The sequence below is a fragment of the Anomaloglossus baeobatrachus genome, chromosome 4 (genome assembly GCF_048569485.1).
Source record: "Anomaloglossus baeobatrachus isolate aAnoBae1 chromosome 4, aAnoBae1.hap1, whole genome shotgun sequence".
NCBI lineage: Eukaryota > Metazoa > Chordata > Amphibia > Anura > Aromobatidae > Anomaloglossus > Anomaloglossus baeobatrachus.
Genome location: NC_134356.1, coordinates 592,692,186 through 592,717,639, shown reverse-complemented (window position 1 = coordinate 592,717,639; position 25,454 = coordinate 592,692,186). Strand labels below are relative to the sequence as shown.

General features: G+C 47.3%; 1 long non-coding RNA gene across 1 annotated transcript in view; it reads right to left on the bottom strand.

The window, feature by feature from the left end:
• The window catches only part of LOC142301865 (uncharacterized), a 65,643-nt gene extending 40,220 nt beyond the window's left edge, over window positions 1–25,423 (bottom strand). The window contains exons 1-2 of the long non-coding RNA XR_012752902.1: window positions 25,196–25,423; window positions 9,145–9,278 (exon numbers count right to left, since the gene is read on the bottom strand). This is a non-coding gene — a long non-coding RNA (uncharacterized LOC142301865). The remainder of the gene's footprint in view (window positions 1–9,144; window positions 9,279–25,195) is intronic.
• Between the last annotated feature and the right edge of the window lie 31 nt (window positions 25,424–25,454).

The following is a 25,454-nucleotide window of genomic DNA, read 5'->3' as shown; positions in this document are numbered from 1 at the left end:
GTGTCATGATGTATGTAGTTTTCTCCATCCCATATTTTTGTATAAGATGCCATGTGATGTATTTTACCTTCTCACTGTATTTGCTGTAATACTATGTCTTGGGATGTAAGTGACCATACCTTCCCCCTAGCCTGTATCATATTGCACTCAGGCTTCAGCAGTAGCTATTGTCATTGATTTGGTGGGGGTTGCATATGTATATTGTTCTTCTCAGCATGGGACTTCTCCAATCTACAACTTGGTAAACAGAACAGAGCCAGCAGTCTAAAGTCCATTCATGCATCAAATGGCCAGGGGGAGGTGTGCCCAACTAAGGGGCTGATCCCAGGAGAGAAGAACATGTTAGTTCAGTTAGTTGGAGCTCGGCTGGAGTAGGACTAGGATCCATAGCTGAGGCTGGATCCTGGGGTCTGTGTGTGTGGACTGTTACAGACTGGAGATCCGCGGCCACGTGGGATTTTGTTTTGTCGTTCACCTGTTGAACTCAAGGAACTCATATAAGGATCATTGCCCTAATTCCCCTGGCATCGGAATACCAGGCGGTGCCCCTGGATCTTTTGTTCTCACTGTTGTGGACTCCTTGCAGATTTGAAGGATTTATATTTATGTTTGCTGCTTTATCTTTGTGATTCCAATAAAGCCCTTTGGATTGTTCCTTGGCCTGGCGTCCCTCACTGCTCTGTCGCATACCCCGTCACAAACTGGTGGCAGCGGCGGGATCAGAGCAGAAGAAATGGAGGACAACGGCCAATCAACGTCTGAAACCAGAACCTCAGGATACAGGAACTGGACTGTGGTGAGCCTACAAACAAAGGCCCATGAATTAGGTGTCGGCTACAAAGGACTATCTAAGGAGCAACTAATTGAGGCATTGGAAAACGCTTGCCTGCAAGATGGCACCGAGGAACAATTTCCACAGCAAGGGGAGCGAAGACGGGAGCCGGAGGTAAATACCCAAAAAAGTCAATGGGTTGTGTGGTACGAGGAGGAGATGGCCTTGCTGGGAGAGGAGACCGCCATAGAATATAAGATGGAGGTCATGCGTGGAGCTAAAGAGAAGGAGCGCAGGATGGAGGAGATGGCATTGCTGGATAAGCAGCTCGCTGTGGAAGCCGCGAGAGGTTCCAGACAGACTGTAACCCCAGCACCCATGAGGGAACTTCCCAGGGTGTCCCGCAAAGACTTCAAGCAGTTTAATGAGGCTGCTGGTGACATTGAGGGCTTCTTCCAGGACTTTGAGCATCAGTGTCGATTAATGGAAGTCCCAGAAAGGGAGCGAGTCCGGCATCTGGTTGGGCTCTTAGAGGGTGGAGCTGCTGCAGCCTATAGAGCTATGGACCCTCGGTGGAACTGTGAGTATGCGGATATTAAACAGACTATTCTAGAACATTATGCTGTAACGCCAGACACTTACAGGACTCAGTTCCGTACTTTAGCATGTGATGAGGAAGTGTCCTTCAATATGTATGCCCACAAACTCAAACATCTGTGGCATCGTTGGCTGGAGGCAGAGGAGGCCTTAACCTTGGAGACCGTCCTCCAGGTCCTCCTAAAAGAGCAGTTTTACTTCAAGTGCCCCGCTGAGATCCGGGAATGGGTGCGTGAAAGGAGACCAGCCACTGTGGAGGAAGCTGCAGCTCTAGCTGATGAGGCTCTCACCATCAAGCCTCAATGGAAGAAGCTGCTAGCAGAGGGAGCAAAAATGACCAGCTCCCCAACACCAGAGGTTCCTTGTCCTTCAGTGTCCAATGTTCCTGGACCTAGATCACCACCTCATGTGGATACCCGTGTGTACGTGCCTCCAGTTGTTTCTACCACATTTTTTGGAATACGACGAGGAGAGAAAGTAGAAGAGCGGAGATGTTATAGCTGTGGGCATCCCGGACATCTGCGGGCCACATGCCCATCTATCCAGTGGAGTCATCCTCCAAATCGACAACCACCTCCAGCACCTGCACCTCCCTATCAGTCACCAAGGTCTCCTACCTACTTCTCCAGAAGGCAAACTGGAAGGAGTGAGATGCAGCGCAGATGTTATCAATGTGGGCAGCCTGGTCATCTGCAAGTTCACTGTCCAGGTGTTCAGAGGCAGAACAGCTGCAGACCACCGTTGCCTGTCCATTATCTACAGACACCTTCAGCAGGAGAAGAGCTGGATTCAGGCCCTGATGATTTGCCAAGTGACCCTGATATGTTGACTTCCCTACCAGGAGTCTATGGAGTGCGAGCCACAGCCACGCGTTCTTATGATCTTCAGCATAAACATGTACAGGAGGTTGTGCTGGATGGCCAAAAAGTTGTTGGCTTTCGTGACACTGGGGCTTTTCTCACCATCGCAGATCCCCGAGTAATTCAACCAGAAGCAATTCAACAGGGACCAGGAATTGCCATTGAATTGGCTGGAGGTACTCAAAGATACATTCCAAGAGCGAGTGTGACCCTGGATTATGGCTTTGGGGCAAAACAATGCATAATCGGTGTGATGAGTGGCCTTCCTGCAGACATACTCCTAGGCAATGATGTGGGAGATATACAATGCCGATTTGTGGGTGCAGGAAGCAGAGTTTAAGTGAAGGAGGATATAAACTGGACCCGAACATTCAACCCTACATCTTCATCATACACTAAAGAACCTGGAGCCAACACCCAAAATGCAGATGGACTGTCCAGGCAAGAGGAGCCTTGAGTCCTGTCAGCCATGCCTGCGTGTACTTAACTAGGGACCTGTAGAGGTCCCTAGTACGTACACAAGTTGGGAGGGGAAGGAATTGTCATGATGTATGTAGTTTTCTCCATCCCATATTTTTGTATAAGATGCCATGTGATGTATTTTACCTTCTCACTGTATTTGCTGTAATACTATGTCTTGGGATGTAAGTGACCATACCTTCCCCCTAGCCTGTATCATATTGCACTCAGGCTTCAGCAGTAGCTATTGTCATTGATTTGGTGGGGGTTGCATATGTATATTGTTCTTCTCAGCATGGGACTTCTCCAATCTACAACTTGGTAAACAGAACAGAGCCAGCAGTCTAAAGTCCATTCATGCATCAAATGGCCAGGGGGAGGTGTGCCCAACTAAGGGGCTGATCCCAGGAGAGAAGAACATGTTAGTTCAGTTAGTTGGAGCTCGGCTGGAGTAGGACTAGGATCCAAAGCTGAGGCTGGATCCTGGGGTCTGTGTGTGTGGACTGTTACAGACTGGAGATCCGCGGCCACGTGGGATTGTGTTTTGTCGTTCACCTGTTGGACCCAAGGAACTCATATAAGGACCATTGCCCTAATTCCCCTGGCATCGGAATACCAGGCGGTGCCCCTGGATCTTTTGTTCTCACTGTTGTGGACTCCTTGCAGATTTGAAGGATTTATATTTATGTTTGCTGCTTTATCTTTGTGATTCCAATAAAGCCCTTTGGATTGTTCCTTGGCCTGGCGTCCCTCACTGCTCTGTCGCATACCCCGTCACAGAGGGACAGGATCGACTCCTTACGTTGTAGAAGGACTTGTGAAATCATATGATTTCAGACGGGGAGTGTTGTGTCCCATGAATGGGAACAACCTGTTGTATATAATTGTTGCATTGCATATTTTTCCTCAGGAAATTCCTTTATTGTTACTAGGTAGATTAGACTGTATGAAGTTTGTCCCTATGTACCTCACTTAGTTGGCTTCTGTATAGAAAGCTCCTCCCTTCTCCTTCAGTTTAGTCTAGAGGAACCATTGCTGAAGAGACATGTCTGCAACCCTGTACAGATTATTCCTTTTCACCTGCCTTTACTTTGTACTTAATACAAGATTCTAGAAGAAAACTACAGCGTTTCTCTTTGTCTTTCTACAAGTCATCGTTGGGCTGAGTTGAACTATCTGTGGAAGCCGGTTGAGTGAGTAAAACCATAAAGTTATCTAAGGGACTGATAATTAGAGCGGTTGGATTCATTGCTACCAGGAAGAGACAGAATAGGTCCTCCTATCTTTTGTAGCCAGCTAGGGTAAAGCAAGCGGCTGCAGCCTGCAAACCACAGCTGGCAACTTCACCTTGGCTGGTAATCCAAAACAGAGGGCACCCCACGCTATTATTTTAAATTAAATAAATAATTTAAAACAAAAAACACGGAGTCCCCCCCCAAATTGGATCACCAGCCAAGGTAAAGCGGACAGCTGTGGTCTGGTATTCTCAGACTAGGGAGGTCCACCGTTATTGGACACTCCCCAGCCTAAAAATAGCAGGCTGCAGCCGCCCCAGAAGTGGCGCATCCATTAGATGCGCCAATCCTGGTGCTTCTCCCCAGCTCATCCCGTTGCCCTGCTGCGGTAGCAAACGGGGTAATATATGGGGTTGATACCAGATGTGTAATGTCATCTGGCATCAAGCCCTGGGGTTAGTGATGTCAGGCGTGTATCAGATACCCGACATCACCAACCCAGTCAGTAATAAAAAAAAATAGACAACACATTTTTATTTGAAAAAACACTCCCCAACACATTCCCTCTTTCACCAATTTATTAAAAAGAAAAACAAATCCAGGTCTGCTGTAATCCAAGGGGGTCCCACGACGATCCATACCATAGTCAATGTCCCAGTCAATCAAGAACAGAATGTTCCCTATTGGCTGGGAGAGCCGTGCAGTGACCTGAGCTAGCATCAATAGGTCAGCCCAGGTCACTGCAGGGCACGACGAGTGCTGCTGTCAGGAGGTTAGCGAGGTACATTACCTGCGATGATCGCTGAACTCCTGACAGCAGCGCTGTCACTGAGTTCAATGACCGCCGCCTTCACAAACCAAGTATCGCGAGCAGCCCGTGACGTCAACACTAGTCACAGTCTCAGGTCGACAGCGAGAGGTGATGTAACAAGCGGCGGGCATAGAAGGCAGTGACGAACACTGATGTCAAGAGTGCAGGACTTCATCACCGCAGTTAATGAACTTACTAACCTCCTGACAGTAGCGCTTGTCATCCCCGCGGCTGCTGACACTGCAGTGCGGGCAGCTGCTGACACTGCTGTGCGGGCAGCCACGGGGCTGGGGCTGGAGCTGGACACAGACTGCACGGGCACCCAACGGAAGTCACACGGAAGTGCTTCCGTGTTGCTTCCGGGAATTTTGCGGGCCCATTGACTTGTATTGAGTCACGGTTCGTTATTACAGAGCAGAATAGAAGAAAGCAGTGGAAAAATCCAGCTGGACTCCAAAGGGATAAATAAAAATGCTTCTTTATTTATATCAACTCGATTAAAAATATATATATCCATTTCTCAAGTAAAGACACCGGCTTGTTCACACTGATGCATGGCAGATGTATACTTTTGTAGTATACATCTGCCATGCATCAGTGTGAACAAGCCGGTGTCTTTACTTGAGAAATGGATATATATTTTTAATCGAGTTGATATAAATAAAGAAGCATTTTTATTTATCCCTTTGGAGTCCAGCTGGATTTTTCCACTGCTTTCTTCTATTATCTTCTCGGCTTGCTGCCGTAATCCGTGCCGGACCAAAGGGGACTAACAGGAGGATATATTCAGGCTTGTCTCTGCAGTGGTGAGCGGTTTTGTTTGTTTTTTGTACTTACAGAGCAGAATAGGACATGTTCCATAATAACGGAGCGGACATACGGAATCCGATGTGGTTTTTTTTGTAGGATCGGATGCACATGGAGGTGCTACCGTGTGCCATCCGATCCTACACAAAAGACATTGAAGAGATGGTCCTGTCCGTGGGTCTGCAAAAAAAACAGGAACTGACAGGACAAACGGAACGGTCATGTGAATGAACCCACCTGCAGCTATTGCAGTGTGTGCGGGTTGTGAGATCAGGAGTCAGCTGACTCCAGTGCCGGCCAATAAATTCTGTGTCCCGCTGCAGAAGGATCCGGTAAAATAACGGTTGCATGCGCTGCACATTTAATCCACAGGATCCAGTCATTTGTGGTTTGCGGTTGTTTGCCTACAGGCAAAAAACCGCTGATGTGAAAGTAGCCGGCAAAATGCATGCCACCCGGATGATACGGACGACACACAGACTAGGCAAGAGGGAAAAAAAGCAATCTCATCACCCCTTCATTTTTTTTCCCCAATTATTTTTTTCACATGTTGCGCCGGCTAATCATCATTTCTGTACACACACACACACTGTATATACACACAACACACACCACACACACTATATATACACAAAACACACCACACACCGACACACACCACACACTGTATATACACACACACACACACACACACAGGCACACACAGACTATGAGCTATATGAGAACAAGCAGAAGATAGCAGCTTTCTTCCCCTGGCTGTGCAGAGCTGCTGCTGTCTGTGTGATTGCGGTCAGTGCATCCACAGGGAAGAGGCAGGGAGGACACTTTGGGTGGAGAGCAGAGTGGGTGTGTTAGACACAGTGGGTGTGTTAGATAATTTAGGCACAGCCCTAGAGCCACAAAGAATTATGGGAGTTGTAGGAACTGAACCCAGGAAGTCAGAAGAGAGATTAACCCCATCAGAGCTGGAGCCAGCAATGAGGATGTGCTGCTAGTGCACAATAAAAGGTAATATAGCTGAAAAAACATAATAGATGTGTGGAGAGGCACATAATAGCAAGATTTATCAGAAAAAAAAATCAGTTTTGGTAACTGGACAACTTCTTTAAAGATGTGGTTCACTACTCAGCATTGTGACCACACATTGATCTAAACCTCACAAAGAAGGATTTTTCAGATACCTTCTTTAGTCAATTGTGCCTCTATGCGGCACTATTGCGGTCCGCTCCTCTCCATCACGTGACCGCCCACAGCCCAGTCACTCAGGGATACTGGGGCCGGCCACAGTGATGTCAGGTCAATTGGAAGTTGACGTGACATCACCAGATCTCAGAGGTTATGGAGCCCGAAGGTCACTTCATGGGGTATGAGCGGACCGCAATAGCACCACTTAGAGGCACAATTGACTAAACAAGGTATTTGAAAAAAGTCTTCTTTATGAGCTTTACATCGATGTGTGGCCACAACGCTGAGTAGTGGACCAACCCTTTATATAGTTGGTTTCTAGCTTTATACCTGCTTCTAGTTCTCACAGAGGAGAGTTTCTAAAAGTTTTCAAGTATGGCTGTAATCATTGATGTCGCCAGAAACCTGTTTCACGGGGGCCATGTGTGCTTTCCTACTTCCTAAACTAATTTTTTCATAAAGTCTTTTAGCATTTTAATGTGCATAAAAAATTGCTCTCAAAACCCACCCTGCATTCTCTAATATTCCTCTACTTGAGAAAGCAATAATTCATAACAGGGAGATTAGACAGTGACAGTAATGTTGGTAATGCTATGTATGCTATGCTGTGAAAAAGATATTTGCTCTTGGCAGGCCAGGACTACGAAAAGCATACTCATGGCATGGAACGAGCGTGAGTCAGGCATGGGTTGCAAGAGGGGTGCATGTATGCTTGATATATTCGGTGGCCAGTGTTGTCTACGCTTCCGATTCTCCCGGTGGAGAATTTCTAAAAGTTGGTAATTATACCTGTAACCAGTGAAATCGAGTGGAAACCTGTTACGCTAGAGGCCATGGCGCCTTCCCATATCAAGTAATTTCTTGATAAAATCTTTTAGCTTTTTTTGTGCATGAAGAATTGCTCTCGAAACCTACGCTGCATTCCCTAATATTCCTCTGCTTCTTTAGAAACCAATAATTCATAACAAGGGATTAGGATAGTGACAGTAATGTCGGTAATGTTATGTATGCTATGCTGTAAAAAAGTATTTGCTTACGTCCAGATGTCTTCTATTATTGCAAATTTTCTGCACTGAATGATGTCTGACCTTCAAGCAAAAAGTAATATAAGACAAAGCGACCTATGTAAATGTTAGGAGGGGACAGGCTGTTGTTACTTGTGTTTAATGCCAGAGGTTTTACATGTTTTATCTTCCTAGTCTGCATGTCATGTTAGCCACACATTACAGGGTTAACCGAGGGCCAGTCCATAGTGGAGAGGGTGATAGTGACCAGTGTGTGAAAGGGTTCCTGATTTAGGGCAGTTAAGGAGACACCTTTGGAGAGAAGACAAGTGTTGAGTGTGTGTTTCTGGAAAAATGGGCAAGTCCTACAAAAAAACCTTTAGTGGCGACAGAGTCCTACTACACCGGCAAGTGGGTGACCGTGATACCTGTTAGGGGTGCTTCACACACAGCGAGCTCGCTGCCGAGATCGCTGCTGAGTCACGCTTTTTGTGACGCAGCAGTGACCTCATTAGCGATCTCGCTGTGTGTGACACTGAGCAGCGATCTGGCCCCTGCTGCGAGATCGCTGCTCGTTACACACAGCCCTGGTTCGTTTTCTTCAAAGGCGCTCTCCCGCTGTGACACACAGATCGCTGTGTGTGACAGCGAGAGAGCGACAAATGAAGCGAGCAGGGAGCAGGAGCCGGCGTCTGACAGCTGAGGTAAGCTTGTAACCAAGATAAACATCGGGTAACCAAGGTGGTTACCCGATATTTACCTTAGTTACCAGCCTCCGCAGCTCTCACGCTGCCTGTGCTGCCGGCTCCGGCTCTCTGCACATGTAGCTGCTGTACACATCGGGTTAATTAACCCGATGTGTACAGCAGCTAGGAGAGCAAGGAGCCAGCGCTAAGCAGTGTGCGCGGCTCCTTGCTCTCTGCACATGTAGCTGCATTACACATCGGGTTAATTAACCCGATGTGTACAGCAGCTAGGAGAGCAAGGAGCCAGCGCTCAGTGTGCGCGGCTCCCTGCTCCCTGCACACACAGCTAAGCGGTGTGCGCTGGTAACTAATGTAAATATCGGGTAACCATACCCGATGTTTACCTTAGTTACCAGTCTCCGCAGCTTCCAGACGGCGGCTCCGTGCAAGCGCAGCGTCGCTTGCACGTCGCTGCTGGCTGGGGGCTGTTCACTGGTCGCTGGTGAGATCTGCCTGTTTGACAGCTCACCAGCGACCATGTAGCGATGCAGCAGCGATCCTGACCAGGTCAGATCGCTGGTCGGATCGCTGCTGCATCGCTAAGTGAGAAGGTACCCTTAGAGAGAGATAGCTGAAATACAAAAAGAGGGTAGTAGCTCCAAGAGATGCCCCTGTAAGGGATCACAGCAAGTAGTCCGGGTGCAAGGTTCACAGCATAACATACTGACCTGTGTGAATCTGTATCAAGAAGAGGGTGGTTCCGTTTGTCCTGTTCAGTTCCTGATTTTTTGCGGACCTACTGACAGGACCATCTTTTCAATGTCTTTTGAGGAGGATCGGATGGCACACGGAAGCTCAGTTCCTACAAAAAAACAGATCGGATGAAGTATGTCCACTCCGTCATTATAAAACATGCCCTATTCTGTTCCGTAATTGCGGACCGTGACACAATACAAGTCAATGGGACCTCCGTCGGGTGCCCCTGCAGTCTGAGTCCTGCAACCTGCCAGCTCCGTAGCTGCTCACACTGCAGCATGTCAGCATTTGCTAGCACAGCAGTGTCAGCAGCTGCGGGGATGACGAGCACCGACATTAGGAGGTTAGCAAAGTTCATTACCTGCTGTGATGATCTGAGATGCACTCCTGACGTCAGCGCTCGTCACTGACTTCCATGTTCACTGCTTTCTCACATCAAGTGTCGCGAGCAGCCCGAGACTGTGACTAGCAGTGATGTCACAGGCTCCCACAATACTTCGCTTGTGAACACGGTGGACAATGGAAGTCAGTGACGAGTGCTGACGTCAGGAGTGCAGAGGAGTTCATCACTCCAGGTAAGAATTAGAATGGAAGGCGGATGTGTACTACCCGGCCGCTATCAGAAGATGAAGCAGCGCCGGAACTGAGCATTTCCAGCCACCTGCTCCAACCGGTGGGACCAAGGTCAGCTGATCAGCAGGGGTGCGGCGTGTCAGACCCTAGCCAATCAGACATTGCTAACCTATCCTAAGGATAGGCCACCAATGTCAAAGTAGTGGACAACCCCTTTAAGGGACGATAGAAAAAATTACCAGGAGGTTGGTGCAGCATTGTTAATACATTATAGAGTTAAATACAGAAGACAGATTCCCTTTAAACTTTTATTACTGTTCTTGGGATTGATTCAATCTGACAATATGGCCCTCGGACACAAAATATTGTGCACACTTACACTAAACTAAAAGTTGTCCTAAGAAACCCACAATTCCTTAATCCTTATTAAAAATAGTAGTTACATACAGTATAGGCTCAGACTTACCAATTGGAGAATAGGTGTATTCCCTGGTGGACCCACCACTTCCCTATATGAACAGTAGTTGACATTTCATTCATTCTGTACATACAAAGGCAGCATCTCATCACTCATCTACAAACTACCCTATTTGTCATTATATAGAAGCATAGGTAAATATGGGAATGCGTATAATATAATATTTCCATCTATTCGATCACTGGGTCCCCGATATCACAGTCTGACACTGTTTACACATTGATATTATACTTTATATTGCAGAGATGCTTTAAATCTAATAACGTTCTCCCTCACCGCTTGATGTCCAGACCGTCATTTGAGGACTCTTCATAATGATATCCTATAGTCGCTGGTACGCTAATTATGTAGAGAGACACAGGATGAGAGGTGAGCGCTGCCACTGTTTGTAATGTGAATCAAATGCTGATTATAAGTATAGATCATTGGCATTGCGCTGAAAGCAGCCGAGGATTCTCCACATTGATAAACACCTGCTCGCTAAATACTCTTATGTTTATTCCCAATTGAATGAGAAGGTCCTGTCCTCCTGTCCACCCATTCTACCGGTCCCCGCAGGGTAGGACAATGCGTATTCAGTCTCTACTGTGTGTTCCCTGAGATTCAGAAAACTTGGCATCAGTAGGTACTCAGAGAAGAACAATGCACTCACATTTACGTTCTCCAGCTTCCTTTCCAAATATGTGATTTACATAGCAGGGATGTGCACAAAATCATAGGGCCCTATAGCAAAGCTCAGAATGCGAACAGCTCCCTGAGAGCTCGTCTAAATGTAATATTGTAGAGGTATTATACACAATTCTATGATGATTATTTCATATTACATAGGACAGCGCAATTTATAACATCTTGAAGGGTATAATTATTTTATCTGCCACTATTGGAAGGAACTAAGTTTATATGGATTCATATAGGTAGTGTCGCGGGCGGGGGGGGTGCGCTGCTCGACCGCGCTTGCGGCTCGGGTCCAGCTGCTGCTGCTGCTGCTCGGTGGCTCGAGCGGTGGGCCGGATCCAGGGACTCGAGCGGCACGGTGCTTTAACGTTACTAAACGGTAGTCAATTTTATTGAACAAACCGCTTCCGCTCTCCCCCCGCCCAAACAACCTGGCCCTGATACTGCCCCTAAGAAGTGGGCAGCACCCCTTGCCCCAGTCCAGAACCAAATTGCCCGAGCGGGTACGGTCTCTTTCAGGGGACCCGCGTCCATGGGGAGGAGGATTGCCACCGGTTACGGTAGTGGCAGGCCTGGGCCATCCCTTTCCTCCAGGCCCATCCTCCCAAATCAGCCTCTCCGGAGGCGGTCACGGTAACAAGCCAACATTTTTATTTACATGCCACCAGTTTGTGGTTGCCCTGCAAGTTCTCGGGCTTGTCCGTAAGCAGTTCCTTACGCACGGTGCAAGGGGTCCCAACGGGGACTAGTTGCCGGCAACGGCCGGTTCAATCTCGGTGCTAATCTGGTCACAGTTCGGTTGATTACTTCTTCTTATCATTCGGTTACGTTCAACAACATACAAGAACATCACACGGTGCTGGTGGTCCCAACAGGGACACTTGCGGCGGAGGATCGCTGCCATCACTCTAGATCCATTCCACCTGGCGGGGGAGGGGGCTGGGTCTGTGCTTGAGGCTCCTGGTCTCCTCTCAGCCTAGCGTCCAGGGCAAACAAGCCCCTTTCCCCGCAGTGCCGGGTATAGGTGACAAGGTCGCCAGGGAGCAAGTTGCGGCTTGGGTGATCCTCCGGCAGGTGGTCATTTACGTCCCTCTGGGCTATAAAAACTTCGGCCTCCAGGCCCGGTTCGAAAATGAAGCCGCATCCCCTACGGACGTCGAACCTCCTCACTTGCCCCTCATACCTCGGGCCCCGCACTCGGAAAGTGGCCCTGCGGAGGTTCTCCTTCTCCCTTATTGTGCGGGCCACCAGCTCCGCCTTCCTCTTCTCCCTCTCCGCGATTTCTTGGCCCAGCGGTGTCAGCTCTCTGTCCCAGTAAGGGGCTATTGCGGGCCCCTGCGCACGGGTCGGGCCCCGCGAGACCTCTTTTACGCTGCCCATGGCTGGCGTTCGGGGTGGGAGGTCCCGCGGTCTCATGGCCTGGGGTGCTGCCTCGCAGCAACGACCCGGCGCAGCATCAGCCGAGGCGTGGGGGATGGGTACAGGGAGCTTCTCCCGCTTGACCTCCGTCTCCTCCTGCACGGGGCAAGCTGCCGGAGTCGGTTCGGGCCTAGGCACGGTCACTGGGTGTGCCTCCGGGGCATCTCTGCTAACGGGCTTGGCTTTTGGTATCTTCCAGGGGAGCGGTGCCGGACGGTCACGGGCCTCGGCTGCAGGTCGGTCCGCCTGGGCGGATTGGCAGGGTACCGCTACCGGTTGCGGTGGTAGCGGGCCTAGTGGTGGGGCAGCGGCAGCCAATACGGGCAGCGGGGGAGGCAGCAGGGCGAGCGGGTGCAGACCGGGCTCCTCAGCCACGATGGCCGACTCTATCGGGATACAGGGGCTTGGGTCGCTTACCCGCTCTTCCAAAACTTCCTCCGCCTCGCGTCTCCGTATGGCCGCCACCACATCCGCCATGTCGGCCTCCCACTTCTCCAAGAGGAGCTGCACTCGGATCTGCAGTCGGCTATGCAGCTGAGCGGTCCGGACTTCCACCCACGCCGCGGTGCCGGGCGCGGGGGCTATGGTGTTGCTGGTCGGACGGTGCATCGCTGCGGCAGCCTCTTCCAGGAACCAAAAGATGGCCGCAGGGTCCTGGCGTCCCTGCTTTTATAACCGCGGTCTACATGCGGCCAGACGCCATCCGTGCCCCCTTGGTTTCTTTCCGGCACCTCCTCTTCAGGGGCGGAGCTTCGGCTTTCGCACCTCCACTGCTCGGGAAGACACTTGAGCGGGAAACTTTTCGCGCCCAAGATGGCGGCTTCTGAAAATTTTGCGCCGGACACAAGGCGCACTTCTACCAGACGGTAGAACGGTAAGATCCTGTTCGTGACGCCAAGTTGTCGCGGGCGGGGGGTGTGCTGCTCGACCGCGCTTGCGGCTCGGGTCCGGCTGCTGCTGCTCGGTGGCTCGAGCGGTGGGCCGGATCCAGGGACTCGAGCGGCGCTCCTCGCCCGTGAGTGAAAGGGGTGGTCTGTTGGGGTTTGGGATGTCGGTTTGTGACGCCACCCACGGTGTGTGGTGAGGTTGAGGCACCACCGCTGCTCTGTACGGGGATTCCGGGAGCGATGACAGGGAGCAGCTGGGATGTTTTCTCTCCCCTCCGTGGGTAGGGGGATTTTGGTAGTCGCGGGGCCCGGAGTTGTTGGCTGTAAGGTGGATAGCGGGGCTTGGCCGGGTGCGGTGTCGCAGGGGCAGCGCAGTGCCAGGCGGCACGGTGGTACTTACTCAGCCAGTAACAGACACGGAGTCTCTGGTAAAACAAACGGCTGGATGGACGAGTCCCACAGACGGCTGCGGCGGTCACTCCCGGTAGGTTGGCGGTAACTGTCTCTCCCTGCACTGGTGTTATGTTCTCGGTGCCGATGGCTTCCCACCGGTAACCCGCTCCCCAGCGGTATATTTGCCGGAGGAGCCCCTTTTGCCCGCAGGCGCTGGCCCTGGGAACTCTAGCTGTGGCGGTAGCTGTATTTCCCTTCACGGTTGAGCGGTTGCCTTTAGTCGGGTCTTTACTGCTGGGAAACCCCGGAGGTTCCCGTCGCTGACGGATTTGACCGGTTTAACGGAGACTCCAAGCCTGGTCGGGGTCCGTAGGCCCTGCCGAATGGTGCTGGCCTCTCTTCGCTCCCCGGTCTGGTACCGGCGGGCCGCCGCCCGTCCCCGGTCCTTACGGTTGTGCGGCAATCGGCCTCGCCTGCAGACGGTCACCACCGTCCGCCAACCTTGCTGTTTCTGTGCCCAGGCCACGTACCCGGACACGGCCAGTCAGCTCCTCCACTACCTTCACTCTCCAAACTGTTCTCAGCTCCACTCCCTTCCTTTTCCCGCCTCCAGGACTGTGAACTCCTCGGTGGGTGGAGCCAACCGCCTGGCTCCACCCCACCTGGTGTGGACATCAGCCCCTGGAGGGAGGCAACAAGGATTTGTGTGTGACTTTAGTGTTCCTAACCGGGGTGTGGGTTTGTTGTTCCTGTACCTGTGACGTCCTGGCTTGTCCAGGGCGCCACAGTAGCACTGAACTTGATGGGAGCTGTGTAAAAGACTTTTTGCCGTGGTGGCTGCAAGTACCTGCGATGTAAAGAAGGCACACCAATTTTCATCCAGGAGAATAGGACATGTGAAAACAGTTTGGTATTCGGTATGTCATGCGAGAGTGACATTTTTCTTGCCTGTGTACAACAGTGGGAGGGGAGGGCACCAAAACAGATTAATGAACAATATGAGGGGATCAAAGCCACTTAGCACATTAGAAAACTAGTATGCATCAACAAGAGAAAAGAATGTGCGAAAAAAGTGGGATCACCACAATGAATAAATATACAAAAATATCTTTATTATAGAAATAGGCACAAATACCAACAACCGATTAAAATCAATTAAAAAAGCAAAACAGCTTATGGGAAACACACATACTGAGAGTGCCAATGGTCTGACACCCAAAGAATACCTCACACCCTCAAAGAGCCCCAACCCCACAAACATATAATAATGCAATGATTAAAGACACAGTGTCCATAAACTGGGACCACCAAATAAGCAGATGGAAAATGCAAAATCAATCAGACAGATCAGAGTCCCAGTAGATGCCGTGGTGGTTTGGCAATGCAGCAATATCGCCACCAATAAGCATGATTTAAAGCAAAAATAGCCCATACAATACCACCTACGGATGGACACACAACGGGGTGCAGGCAAGGAGTGGAGGGGTGAGGTATAAGCCCCACGCGTATCGCTACAAACAAGGTGTAGCTTCCTCAGGGGAGATGTGCAATGATGGAAGCAATGTGCCTTTTTATTTAGTACAACATAATTAGAACATAATTACTAAATTGCCTACCAGCGTGTGGAGAAAGAGGCAAGGAGAGGTTGCTGTGGAAATGGAAGACGCCCGATGGAAGCTGCCATTTTGCCACGTGATCACAGTCATGTGAATGGGAAAGAGCCACAGGAAATGTAGTATGCGCATGCGTTAGCAACATCAAATAGCAGGCGGCGTAGATAATCATACTAACAGCGTAAAGCATCGTAGCCGGCGCGTGCGCAATAAGCAGATGCTGAAATAGATGGTCCCCACACATATTCCACCAACTAGTGTGAAGAATACCACTAGTTGCGCAAATATCGTAACCGGCGCATGCGCAATAAGCTGAAACGCCGAAAACAAGCAGAATGCCAAGATAAGTTGTTACTGCGCATATTCAACCACCCACGAGCTATATTTAGATTTAAACACAGGTGCCATATAGGCTATTGTTTTACATTATTTGGGAGAAGAAACAAAAATCAAAAATACAAATGGATCAATACAAATAATATGTAATATCAACAAAATATAACTCAGTGGTTAATAAAACATGGAATGAATCACCTTTTTTTTTTTTTTTTTTTTTTTTTTTTCTTTTCTTTTGCCATATAAAGCCCACCAAATCTTATCATATGGTGCAACCATGGTCATATTACAGGCACTAAAGGGCCATTAAGCAGCATGTAATGCTATATAGAACCATATAATGTACCAATGACAGAGAGATATGAAAATATGTGCAAGCCTGCACCCTTTCTGCATACAGGACCAGGCAAACCGGAAAATCAAGCAGTTTGTTTACATACATAGGCTGCTGCACATACATGCATTACCCAAAATATATATAATGTACCGGATCACGTGGCAAAAGACAAACAGGGGGTGAAGGGGGTATATATACAGACAAAGCATTACAGATACAGTAATACAAAAAAAAAAAAAAAAAAAAATATACAAAAAAATATGAAGGTCAAACAAGAAGACTCAATCCAATTCCTTTCTTCTTAACGTTGTAACCATGGAAATGTCAAGATGCAGGCGATCCAGCAATCCATCCTATCGATTTTTAAACAGGAAAACTGCCAACTAGGATAGAATGTAAGAATAATTTAGTAGAGCTGGAACAAGAAAACAACAAGAAGAGGCCAACAATGGAAACCCCCAAAAAAATTTTTGAAGAAAAAGAAAGAGAAAGACGCCCCGACCACCCTGGATAGAATAAGATAACCAGAGAAACCCATCCAATCATGTGGAGATGGGCCATACCCGAAGGCCAGAAAAGAACACCGAAACCCAAACTGAGCGTTGAACCAATGCTGCAAAACAATGTGGCAACGTGGACAAAGGCCCAATAATCGAATAATGTATAAAAAGGCCCCTTGTCCACGGTGCCGTCCATGAAAAAATCACAGACGCCATTCTTATTTCTTGTAGAAGCCTGTGAACAGAAGCTCCTCATTTAGTCCGTTAGGAGAAAGGCTCCGTAATTGGTAGATCCATCTTGCCTCTCTTCTCAACAATTCATCCGACAATCTACCTCCACGAATGTTAGAGGGCACGGACTCCAACACCAAAATCCGGACACCCTGTAGTGAGCCATTATGCATTTCCAAAAAGTGTTTTGCCACTGATGTGATAGGCTTACCTTGGGCCTGATCTTTCTTTGCTCGTCCAATATCCGAGAAGTGGTGCTGTATCCGCCGTCGAAGCTCCTGAGTGGTCTGCCCCACATATAGTTTCGGACAACCACATGTGAAGACATATACCACGTTCCTCGTCCGGCAATTGGAATAAATCTTAGTCGTTATGGACCCTGGAAAGATGGAAATTTCAATGCGTCTATTGGCAGCCATAAAGGGACAAATAGTACAGTCTCCACAGGGAAAAGAGCCAATCAATCTGTGCCCTCGACCCAAGGAGACGGTAGGCCTAAGAAAATGGCTGGAGGAGAGGATATCTTTTAAATTCTTGGCCCGTTTTGCGGTAAGCTTAGGGCGGGTACTGATAAATGGAACCAACCTGGGTTCGCTCAGTAGTATATCCCAATTCTTCTCCAAAATCCGCCAAATCTTATCCCAATGGTTGTTATACGCAGTGGTGAGATTGATGGTGCAAGGCTCACTGCGTTGTTTGCCCCGAAAGGTATCAGACCTTGGAATATTGGCAGAATGTTCAAAAGCCTTTGTAACCACTTTGCGGGGATAGCCTCTTTGAAGAAAACGTGTGGTGAGTGCCTGAGCTTCGTTCCTGAAAGTGATGGAATTAGTACAATTGCGGCGTACCCTGAGGAATTGACCCCTGGGTATGCCATCACGCACATGCCTGGGGTGGAAAGATGAATAGTGTAATACACTATTGGTCGCAGTCTGTTTCCGAAACAGGGAGGTAACAACACGATTTCCTTCCAAGGAGATCTTCAAGTCAAGAAAGTCCACAGAAATGGTCGAAATACTCGATGAGAGCCTAATGTGCCATGGATTATCATTGAGTTGAGCGATGAATTCTTCACAGGATGATCGATCACCTGTCCAAAAAAACAAGATATCGTCTATATAACGAAACCATTTCACCACGTTGTGCTGGAAGGGGGCGGTGAGTGCCACATGTGTCCCCTCCCACCAACCCAGAAAAAGGTTGGCATAGGAGGGGGCACAACGGGCACCCATCGCGGTCCCAGAAACCTGCTTGTAGAAAACACGATCAAAAACAAAAAAACTATTGTGTAGGACAAGTTGTAACAAATCCAAAAGAAAAGAATCATGCTTTCTGTCACCTGTGGACCGTCGATCAAAGAAGTAGGTGACTGCCTGAAGCCCCAAGTCATGTTCGATGCAGGTGTACAATGACTCGACGTCCATGGTGACCAATAAAGTACCAGCATTCAGTTCAACTTGTTCCAATTGGGTGATGAGATGTGAAGAGTCCCTGACGTAAGAGTCGAGAGCAAAAACATAAGGCTGCAAATAAAAATCCAGGTAAACACACACACGTTCATAAAGACCCCCTATGCCCGAAATTATTGGCCTACCAGGTGGGTCCACCAAGGACTTGTGCACCTTGGGGAGCATATAAAATGTGGGTGTGATGGGAAAACGTGTTGTGAGAAATTCTCTTTCACGTTTAGAAATTATGCCCAAATCAAAAGCTCGACCCAATAGTCTGTCCAACCGTTTTTTATAGGAATCAGTGGGATCCGAAGGGAGAACCGCATAGGAGGTTGAGTTCTTAAGCTGCCTATGGGCTTCCTTGGTATATAGATCAACAGGCCACAACACCACATTTCCTCCTTTATCAGCCTCTCTTACAATGAAGGTGTTATTCTTTTTAAGATCAGACAAGGCTCTCTGTTCAGCAGCAGTAAGATTGTTCTGCTGGAAAGGAACAATCTTAAGTTTCTGTATGTCACGACATGTTGTCTCATAGAAAATTTGTACTGCTGGGAACAGAGAGAAGGAGGGTGTGGCTTGTGATGGTAAGCGGGATGTAAACGGGATCTTCTTACCTCCTAGGTCCCCACTTTCTTCCAACAGATCCAGCAAATCACGGAAGACTTGTCTATCCTCTGCAGGTAGAGTATCAACGACACCTGGTTGATGATATAAAAGTTTGAAGACCAATTGCCTGCAGAAGAGGTATACATCCTTGGTGAGCTCAAATTTGTCAAGCACTTTAGTGGGCGAAAAGGAAAGGCCTTTGGATAGAAGGCTGACTTCATCAACAGACAAATGGTAATCAGTCAAATTAATGATCTGCAAGTTACCTTGTGGATCAATCTCTGGGTCAGCACACAAAGTGCTTGATTCCATCACTATTTCTTCCTGGTATTGTGCCTGGTCACCCTGTTGGACGATGGAAGCCACTGTTTGCGTTTCGTTTGGTTCAACACAGCACCTGATGGATTTGCTGGATTTGCGTCTGCCTCGTCGGGTGGGCCTTCTCGATCGCTGGTGTCCGAGGACAAAAAATCACTGGAGGACAAGTCCCTAGATGACATATTGGAAGGAATGTGACCCATTCCACCAGGCCTCCGGGACCTCTGGTTGCCATGGTGTGTCCACCTGAAGGCGGAGCCATTCTCAAAATCTTTCTTATCCCTAAAAAACTTTTGTTTTTTGCCCTTGATAATATCCCTTTCATACTTATCGACAGATTCCTTAAGTTGTTGTTGGAAGGGAAGAACCTGCACATTTAAGTCAAAGGTTTTAAGCTTGGATTCGCTGGTTCTAATCTTATCCTTGATGTTATTAAGGATAACCCTATCATGCTCAATGAGCATGTTGAGAATAATAGCTGAGCATTTTAAAAGTCCAGCTTCCCAAATACTCTTGAACTCCCCATCGGGCTCCCATGCTGGAAAGATTTGCACCCGTAAACCCCTGGGCACAATCCCCATCTTCAAATACTCCTCAAGAGTCTTAATATTCCACCAAATTTTGGTGACTGATTTATGCAAATTAGTAAGTTCAATAGTGAGCTGCTGGAAAGAATCCTGAACAACCACGTCAGGAGCTGGCCCAAATAAATCAACAGACTGATTGTTCCAAGCAGCCTCCCTAGCCTCTAAATCCATGCTGTACAAAAGGCAAATACAACAATCAACAACACATGTGCCACACTCCCAGGAAAGAAGGAGAAAGACCTTCACAGCTAAAACTGTGTACAACAGTGGGAGGGGAGGGCACCAAAACAGATTAATGAACAATATGAGGGGATCAAAGCCACTTAGCACATTAGAAAACTAGTATGCATCAACAAGAGAAAAGAATGTGCGAAAAAAGTGGGATCACCACAATGAATAAATATACAAAAATATCTTTATTATAGAAATAGGCACAAATACCAACAACCGATTAAAATCAATTAAAAAAGCAAAACAGCTTATGGGAAACACACATACTGAGAGTGCCAATGGTCTGACACCCAAAGAATACCTCACACCCTCAAAGAGCCCCAACCCCACAAACATATAATAATGCAATGATTAAAGACACAGTGTCCATAAACTGGGACCACCAAATAAGCAGATGGAAAATGCAAAATCAATCAGACAGATCAGAGTCCCAGTAGATGCCGTGGTGGTTTGGCAATGCAGCAATATCGCCACCAATAAGCATGATTTAAAGCAAAAATAGCCCATACAATACCACCTACGGATGGACACACAACGGGGTGCAGGCAAGGAGTGGAGGGGTGAGGTATAAGCCCCACGCGTATCGCTACAAACAAGGTGTAGCTTCCTCAGGGGAGATGTGCAATGATGGAAGCAATGTGCCTTTTTATTTAGTACAACATAATTAGAACATAATTACTAAATTGCCTACCAGCGTGTGGAGAAAGAGGCAAGGAGAGGTTGCTGTGGAAATGGAAGACGCCCGATGGAAGCTGCCATTTTGCCACGTGATCACAGTCATGTGAATGGGAAAGAGCCACAGGAAATGTAGTATGCGCATGCGTTAGCAACATCAAATAGCAGGCGGCGTAGATAATCATACTAACAGCGTAAAGCATCGTAGCCGGCGCGTGCGCAATAAGCAGATGCTGAAATAGATGGTCCCCACACATATTCCACCAACTAGTGTGAAGAATACCACTAGTTGCGCAAATATCGTAACCGGCGCATGCGCAATAAGCTGAAACGCCGAAAACAAGCAGAATGCCAAGATAAGTTGTTACTGCGCATATTCAACCACCCACGAGCTATATTTAGATTTAAACACAGGTGCCATATAGGCTATTGTTTTACATTATTTGGGAGAAGAAACAAAAATCAAAAATACAAATGGATCAATACAAATAATATGTAATATCAACAAAATATAACTCAGTGGTTAATAAAACATGGAATGAATCACCTTTTTTTTTTTTTTTTTTCTTTTCTTTTGCCATATAAAGCCCACCAAATCTTATCATATGGTGCAACCATGGTCATATTACAGGCACTAAAGGGCCATTAAGCAGCATGTAATGCTATATAGAACCATATAATGTACCAATGACAGAGAGATATGAAAATATGTGCAAGCCTGCACCCTTTCTGCATACAGGACCAGGCAAACCGGAAAATCAAGCAGTTTGTTTACATACATAGGCTGCTGCACATACATGCATTACCCAAAATATATATAATGTACCGGATCACGTGGCAAAAGACAAACAGGGGGTGAAGGGGGTATATATACAGACAAAGCATTACAGATACAGATACAACACGTTTTCCCATCACACCCACATTTTATATGCTCCCCAAGGTGCACAAGTCCTTGGTGGACCCACCTGGTAGGCCAATAATTTCGGGCATAGGGGGTCTTTATGAACGTGTGTGTGTTTACCTGGATTTTTATTTGCAGCCTTATGTTTTTGCTCTCGACTCTTACGTCAGGGACTCTTCACATCTCATCACCCAATTGGAACAAGTTGAACTGAATGCTGGTACTTTATTGGTCACCATGGACGTCGAGTCATTGTACACCTGCATCGAACATGACTTGGGGCTTCAGGCAGTCACCTACTTCTTTGATCGACGGTCCACAGGTGACAGAAAGCATGATTCTTTTCTTTTGGATTTGTTACAACTTGTCCTACACAATAGTTTTTTTGTTTTTGATCGTGTTTTCTACAAGCAGGTTTCTGGGACCGCGATGGGTGCCCGTTGTGCCCCCTCCTATGCCAACCTTTTTCTGGGTTGGTGGGAGGGGACACATGTGGCACTCACCGCTACCTTCAAGCACAACGTGGTGAAATGGTTTCGTTATATAGACGATATCTTGTTTTTTTGGACAGGTGATCGATCATCCTGTGAAGAATTCATCGCTCAACTCAATGATAATCCATGGCACATTAGGCTCTCATCGAGTATTTCGACCATTTCTGTGGACTTTCTTGACTTGAAGATCTCCTTGGAAGGAAATCGTGTTGTTACCTCCCTGTTTCGGAAACAGACTGCGACCAATAGTGTATTACACTATTCATCTTTCCACCCCAGGCATGTGCGTGATGGCATACCCAGGGGTCAATTCCTCAGGGTACGCCGCAATTGTACTAATTCCATCACTTTCAGGAACGAAGCTCAGGCACTCACCACACGTTTTCTTCAAAGAGGCTATCCCCGCAAAGTGGTTACAAAGGCTTTTGAACATTCTGCCAATATTCCAAGGTCTGATACCTTTCGGGGCAAACAACGCAGTGAGCCTTGCACCATCAATCTCACCACTGCGTATAACAACCATTGGGATAAGATTTGGCGGATTTTGGAGAAGAATTGGGATATACTACTGAGCGAACCCAGGTTGGTTCCATTTATCAGTACCCGCCCTAAGCTTACCGCAAAACGGGCCAAGAATTTAAAAGATATCCTCTCCTCCAGCCATTTTCTTAGGCCTACCGTCTCCTTGGGTCGAGGGCACAGATTGATTGGCTCTTTTCCCTGTGGAGACTGTACTATTTGTCCCTTTATGGCTGCCAATAGACGCATTGAAATTTCCATCTTTCCAGGGTCCATAACGACTAAGATTTATTCCAATTGCCGGACGAGGAACGTGGTATATGTCTTCACATGTGGTTGTCCGAAACTATATGTGGGGCAGACCACTCAGGAGCTTCGACGGCGGATACAGCACCACTTCTCGGATATTGGACGAGCAAAGAAAGATCAGGCCCAAGGTAAGCCTATCACATCAGTGGCAAAACACTTTTTGGAAATGCATAATGGCTCACTACAGGGTGTCCGGATTTTGGTGTTGGAGTCCGTGCCCTCTAACATTCGTGGAGGTAGATTGTCGGATGAATTGTTGAGAAGAGAGGCAAGATGGATCTACCAATTACGGAGCCTTTCTCCTAACGGACTAAATGAGGAGCTTCTGTTCACAGGCTTCTACAAGAAATAAGAATGGCGTCTGTGATTTTTTCATGGACGGCACCGTGGACAAGGGGCCTTTTTATACATTATTCGATTATTGGGCCTTTGTCCACGTTGCCACATTGTTTTGCAGCATTGGTTCAACGCTCAGTTTGGGTTTCGGTGTTCTTTTCTGGCCTTCGGGTATGGCCCATCTCCACATGATTGGATGGGTTTCTCTGGTTATCTTATTCTATCCAGGGTGGTCGGGGCGTCTTTCTCTTTCTTTTTCTTCAAAAATTTTTTTGGGGGTTTCCATTGTTGGCCTCTTCTTGTTGTTTTCTTGTTCCAGCTCTACTAAATTATTCTTACATTCTATCCTAGTTGGCAGTTTTCCTGTTTAAAAATCGATAGGATGGATTGCTGGATCGCCTGCATCTTGACATTTCCATGGTTACAACGTTAAGAAGAAAGGAATTGGATTGAGTCTTCTTGTTTGACCTTCATATTTTTTTGTATATTTTTTTTTTTTTTTTTTTTTTTTTTTTGTATTACTGTATCTGTAATGCTTTGTCTGTATATATACCCCCTTCACCCCCTGTTTGTCTTTTGCCACGTGATCCGGTACATTATATATATTTTGGGTAATGCATGTATGTGCAGCAGCCTATGTATGTAAACAAACTGCTTGATTTTCCGGTTTGCCTGGTCCTGTATGCAGAAAGGGTGCAGGCTTGCACATATTTTCATATCTCTCTGTCATTGGTACATTATATGGTTCTATATAGCATTACATGCTGCTTAATGGCCCTTTAGTGCCTGTAATATGACCATGGTTGCACCATATGATAAGATTTGGTGGGCTTTATATGGCAAAAGAAAAGAAAAAAAAAAAAAAAAAAAAAAAAGGTGATTCATTCCATGTTTTATTAACCACTGAGTTATATTTTGTTGATATTACATATTATTTGTATTGATCCATTTGTATTTTTGATTTTTGTTTCTTCTCCCAAATAATGTAAAACAATAGCCTATATGGCACCTGTGTTTAAATCTAAATATAGCTCGTGGGTGGTTGAATATGCGCAGTAACAACTTATCTTGGCATTCTGCTTGTTTTCGGCGTTTCAGCTTATTGCGCATGCGCCGGTTACGATATTTGCGCAACTAGTGGTATTCTTCACACTAGTTGGTGGAATATGTGTGGGGACCATCTATTTCAGCATCTGCTTATTGCGCACGCGCCGGCTACGATGCTTTACGCTGTTAGTATGATTATCTACGCCGCCTGCTATTTGATGTTGCTAACGCATGCGCATACTACATTTCCTGTGGCTCTTTCCCATTCACATGACTGTGATCACGTGGCAAAATGGCAGCTTCCATCGGGCGTCTTCCATTTCCACAGCAACCTCTCCTTGCCTCTTTCTCCACACGCTGGTAGGCAATTTAGTAATTATGTTCTAATTATGTTGTACTAAATAAAAAGGCACATTGCTTCCATCATTGCACATCTCCCCTGAGGAAGCTACACCTTGTTTGTAGCGATACGCGTGGGGCTTATACCTCACCCCTCCACTCCTTGCCTGCACCCCGTTGTGTGTCCATCCGTAGGTGGTATTGTATGGGCTATTTTTGCTTTAAATCATGCTTATTGGTGGCGATATTGCTGCATTGCCAAACCACCACGGCATCTACTGGGACTCTGATCTGTCTGATTGATTTTGCATTTTCCATCTGCTTATTTGGTGGTCCCAGTTTATGGACACTGTGTCTTTAATCATTGCATTATTATATGTTTGTGGGGTTGGGGCTCTTTGAGGGTGTGAGGTATTCTTTGGGTGTCAGACCATTGGCACTCTCAGTATGTGTGTTTCCCATAAGCTGTTTTGCTTTTTTAATTGATTTTAATCGGTTGTTGGTATTTGTGCCTATTTCTATAATAAAGATATTTTTGTATATTTATTCATTGTGGTGATCCCACTTTTTTCGCACATTCTTTTCTCTTGTTGATGCATACATTTTTCTTGCCTAACCTATTTCCCCGAAATTAAGACACTGTCTTATATATTTTTTTGCCCCGAAAAAAGCGCTAGGTCTTATTTTCAGGGGAGGGCATATGCTCGGAGAAACATGGTTGGAGGAAATGCAGATCCTCCTTCCCAGTTTCGTCATACTTACCAGACCCTGGGCGTCTGCTGGCTGCCAGGTCCTCCTGTGATCTCCAGTGGGCACTCCCAGCAGGAATCCTCCCCTCCTTCTGGCCAACACTCACCCATAAGATTGCCCCCCGGGCCGCCCTCCCAACCGCTATACAGGGCCGGCCGCCTGCTGCATAATGTCATTATTACACACTCATGGCCGCGCACAGTGAACTGCGCACGGCCGTGTCTTCTGTACTGTGATGCCGCGGGCCGACACTGACACATTACAGGCGCAC